A 5264-nucleotide genomic window follows, 5' to 3' on the forward strand; every position below is an offset into this window, starting at 1 on the left:
GTCTCTGTGACCTCTTCATGACCCCAAGGCCAGCAAAAGAACAATCCAAAGGAAGATTAAGAAAAAGGCAGTTCAATACACTTCAACACAACTCAGTAGCAGGCATTCGTTCAACCACAAAGTTTATTTTAGGCACATTTAAGAAAGGAAATTTAAAAAAATTTTTTTTCAGGGTATAACTAACTCAATCCCATGTACATATCAAAGCTTAAAACATGACTACATGGAAACTCACAAAGTACAAGTGATATCTTCCATAAAGATAAGATCCATAGATTAACTGAGGAATCAGGCTCAGGATGAACAAACTCATAATGAGGGTTTGGGAGTGGTGGTACAGGAAAGCCAGTGCTAGTGATATAGATGCAGACAAGTTCAAGATAAGGGTCTGGATAACAACTGTGGCCTGGCCATACAGAGAGCCAAAGGCTATTAACACATTCTCTCAGGTTTCTTGAAGGTAAACAACTTATACATTTCTCCTATTGCAATGACAACCCTGTGTGTTTAACATTTTGGCTCCCTAAGTCTTGTGTGTGAACACAAGGACCTCCTACACACTTATACAGATAAAATTTTATTTAAAAAAGTAAAAATCCAATAAGATTGTATAGCATCTTTACATAGAATAAAGTCTGAGGTCATTGTTGGTGTGTGTTCTGACCCTGTGGAAACCTCTCCCAGGTAGTCTGTGTGTGTGTGTGTGTGTGTGTGTGTGTGTGTGTGTGTGTGTGTAGCCCAGGATGATCTTGAACTCTGAAATATCCTTCCTCAGTCTCCCTGAGGAGACTTAGACATGTAAAAACAATCATTGTACCACTTCAGTGAACCCCTTAAAATTATTCTCAAGCAGGTCATGAGGTCATCTTTTCCTCCATTCTCAGAAGTTCTGATATTCTTTTTTAATTTAATTAATCAATGACTAAAAGTGTATAAAGCTGTGTGTGTGTTCAAGTGTGTGTGTGTTCAAGTGTGTGTGTGTGTGTGAGCAGACATATGTGCATGCAGTGTGCATGCATGTGAGCTCCTGTGTGTGTGCATACACATATAGAAGTCAGAGATTGATGCCAGGTATCCCCTTTGATCTCTTTCTACATTCTGCCCTATATTCTGTCAGCTTTTCCATAGTTCCTGTATCCTGATGGCCTCTTGGGCCAGGAAGTTGAGCAGAAGTGTTGGTCTTCCCTGTGCTCACAAGCATGTTCGCACTCCTGGGAGACCAGCTCTCTCCCTATGGTATTTGGGTATGGAGAGCTGTGGCACAGGATCAGCTCCTGATGCAGATGGAAACAGGAAAGATCCTGTATTGTAGAAAACTTAAAACATACATTTATAGCAGATATCATAGGTGTTTAGGCACATGGATGCAAGAATTAACAGCCAATATCATTTTATCTATACCCTTAAATTTTATTTCCTTATTTTATTTTATTTCTTTGTTTATTTGTTTGTTTATTTCTGAATGTAGTGTTTGAGACAGAGTTTCACTGCAACAGCCTTGGATTTCCTGATACTCCATCTGTAGACCAGGCTGGCATAGACTCAGAGATCCTGTCTCACTCCAGAATGCTGGAATTAAAGGAACCAACACTGAACGGCTAGCCTTTCTATGTTATTATTATTATATTGTTGCTTTTGATTGTTTCTTTTTATTTGTTTCTTTTGTTTTATGGTGAGACATGGCTCTGTAGCCCAGACTACATAACCATTATCATTTTTCTTTCCTTTTAAAAAGACACATTTGCATGTGATTTGCCTGCATACAGATGCAAGTGCACCATTTGCATGTCCAGGGAGTCTAGTAGATGGTGTCAGATCTCAGATACTGAAACTGGTGTTAGGAATGGTTGAGGAACACTATATGGGTTCTGGGAGTCAAACCTGATCCCTCTGAAGAAGGAACAAACGCTCTAAACCACTAAGCCATCTCTCCAGCTTTTAATGTCTCTTCTTCGTTGTGCCGTTTTGTTTTTATAAGACAGGGTCTGGAATAATAAGGCTAGCCTTGAACATGACAGCAACCTCCATGCCTGAGACTGCAGTGAGTCTGGAGGAGAGGTGTAAATCAGCACAAGCTATCATTTTCATCAACTCTTCCCCAGGTTGAGCTGAGAAAGACTTGGCTTTTACTGTTAAACACTGACTTACAACTGACTGGACTTCATTTGAAGATCTCATCTATCTAGTTGTGAGAAATGTTCAGAATCCTGAACACAGCAGCCAGTAGGACTGTGCCCAACTTCCTTCTACTCTTCTCTGTGTGTTTGGAATTTTTGTTTCACCTCTTAGAATTTTGCTTGTACATCTGTCAATCAAGTTGGAAAAGGTTGTAAGTTTCAGGATGTACATGGGCAGGACAAGTCACATTGAGGATGTCCCCATGCTAGGTTTCTATGTCCTGTTAAGAATCCTCTCTGAAGAATGGATGGGGAATATATGAAGCTGTTGGAGCTGCAGTCAATAGTCTATATGATTTCAGAAGTGCACACGTCACTGTGGGCTGGGAAGACACCATCCTCACAGATGTGGGTTCTCTGAGCATGGCCTTCAGCCATGGAGGAATACACACTCTCCCATCTAGCTTTACACTCATTGAATATTACACTGGATATTTTACAGCATCGATACTGACCCTGTAAGCCAGTAACTCCCAGGGATGCCTATAAGCAAATGGGCCACAAGCCCTATGTAGTAAGTGATCAAATGTGAGGAAGAGAGGACTTTCCCTAGGATAGTGTCACAACTTGATTTTCTGTTCTGAGAGGAAGAAGAGTGGGGGACTGATTCTTCAACCCCACAGGCTTAGACCAGTCTCAGGGAATTCTCTATGGAACAGGACTCCACACAGATGGCATCATTGCCAAGTTCTGACTGCAATCTTAGATGATATGTTCCATTGTTGTTGGTCAAGAGGGACCAAGAGCTGGCTTACAACTACTTTCTGCTTGTCTTTAATGAGATACTCAGGGAGACTATGCCCTGTGGGACTTCATGCTGCAGTAAATACCTGTCTAATTCTTTCAGACATCCTCTGACATAGAGTGCTGTGAAAGGGATCATCCACTGTTCACCTTCTCAGAACCTTCCTATATCCTCAAGACTCTCCAATCTTTAGAATAAAGAAAACTATTGCCCAGCAACTCCAAGGTAAAATCAATAGAACTGGCCTGTCCAGATATTTTCAGAGTAGTAGAGATGCCAATTTTCTTCTGCAATATGTGTTACTTACTCTCTCTCCCTAGAGGGTTAGCAGCAGTAGTCATAGGTTTACCAGTTAGAGCTTAAGATTAATGCAATAACTGACTGTTTCTCTTTTCCTTTAAGCTTCAAAGGAGTGGGAAGAAGATTAGAAGTCTTACCAGATACAGGTAAGAGCAGTGTGTATGCAGGAATGCTTTTATGTTATATCCAAAAAAACCTAAATAAGTGACTCTGGGGAACCAACACAACCTAACATTGGGATTTGTGAATCGAGTATCTGGAAAATAGTTGTGCATCACAATTCAGAAACGCTAATGCCGGATTAATGTGAACCAGGTTGTAGCATCCAAACCTGAAGACAGTCTTCTGATCTCTGCTTCTTCTTTCTGTAGCTGGGCTGACTCGTGAGCAGCACCAACCAATCTAGTGTCTCTGAGTTCCTCCTCCTGGAACTCTCCAGGCAGCCCCAGCAGCAGCAGCTCCTCTTCCTGTTCTTCCTCATCATTTACCTGGGCACTGTCCTGGGAAACCTGCTCATCATCCTGGCCATCAGCACAGACTCCTGCCTGCACGCCCCCATGTACTTCTTCCTCAGCAACCTGTCCTTTGTGGATGTCTGCTTCTCCTCCACCACTGTCACTATGGTACTAGCCAACCACATACTCAGGAGTCAGGTCATTTCCTTCTCTGGGTGTCTCACACAGATGTATTTTCTCTTTGTGTTTGCTGACATGGACAGTTTCCTGCTGGCTATGATGGCCTATTGTGAGCGCCCGACTTGCCAGCAAGAAAGACGCCACAACAGGATCCTTCTGCACACGTTTATCAGGAGAGCTTGATTGCAGAGGCAAAAAGACCCCGAGCCCCAGAACTGGCGCTGCTTATATAGGCCTAGGAGAGGTGTGTCTACACCCGATTGGTTATGCTTTCAGTACCTCATTTGCATGACTTGGGCCAGGCAGTGACACGGCAAAAAACTCTACTGCACATGTGCACATTGGTTGTTTAACCAAACTTATGGGTGGTAGCCAGAGCCACCTTATAATGGCATATGTGGCTTCCCACAGCCTATGACAGATTTGTGGCCATATGCCACCCTTTACACTACACAACAAAGATGACCCATCAGCTGTGTGCCTTTCTTGTTGTGGGATCATGGGTAGTAGCCAACCTGAATAGTCTGTTGCACACACTACTCATGGCTTGACTCTCCTTTTGTGGAAACAACATTATCCCCCACGTCTTCTGTGATCTGACTCCCCTCCTGAAACTCTCCTGTTCAGACACACACTTCAATGACCTGATGATACTAACAGAAGGAACTATGATCATTGTTACCCCATTTATCTGCATCCTGATCTCCTACATGCACATCACCTAAGCTGTCCTGAGAGTCTTATCCCCTAGGAGAGGATAGAAAGCCTTATCCACCTGTGGCTCACACCTGGCTGTTGTGTGCCTCTTCTATGGCACTATCATATCCCTGTATTTCAACTCCCCATCTTCTCACTCAACTGGGAGGGACATGGCAGCTGCCATGATGTACACCGTGGTGACCCGCATGCTGTACCCTTTCATCTATACCCTGAGAAAGAGGGACATGAAAGGGGTTTTAAGCAAAGTGTTTACCATGAATATCCATCTACTAGTAAGGCTAAGAAAAATACTTTTGTTTATATACTCTGTGGTCATTCCATAATAGCCTTTGTGTCTTGTGTCTTGGAATATATATATATATATATTCCAAAATATCATGTTATTAGTCTACTGTATGAAACTTAGAATTTTATGTTAGGAAAGCATCTGCTGTTTCTCTTGGGAGAATAGAACCCATGTTCTATTCAACCCTTTGTGTCTTGTGTCTTGGAATATATATATATATATATTCCAAAATATCATGTTATTAGTCTACTGTATGAAACTTAGAATTTTATGTTAGGAAAGCATCTGCTGTTTCTCTTGGGAGAATAGAACCCATGTTATACACAACAGGTGAGAGGTTTAGACACTCAGAATGAAGCTCAGTTTTAGAGTTCTTCCTGGGCCCATGCAAGGTGCAGGTT

The 5264-nt window shown here is 42.2% G+C and overlaps 1 pseudogene; it reads left to right on the plus strand.

Moving 5' to 3' along the window:
• The first annotated feature begins 2011 nt into the window (after positions 1–2011).
• LOC110287635 lies at positions 2012–4900 on the plus strand (annotated as a pseudogene).
• Positions 4901–5264: the final 364 nt, after the last annotated feature.

This window comes from Mus caroli, unplaced genomic scaffold (genome assembly GCF_900094665.2).
Source record: "Mus caroli unplaced genomic scaffold, CAROLI_EIJ_v1.1 scaffold_14476_1, whole genome shotgun sequence".
NCBI lineage: Eukaryota > Metazoa > Chordata > Mammalia > Rodentia > Muridae > Mus > Mus caroli.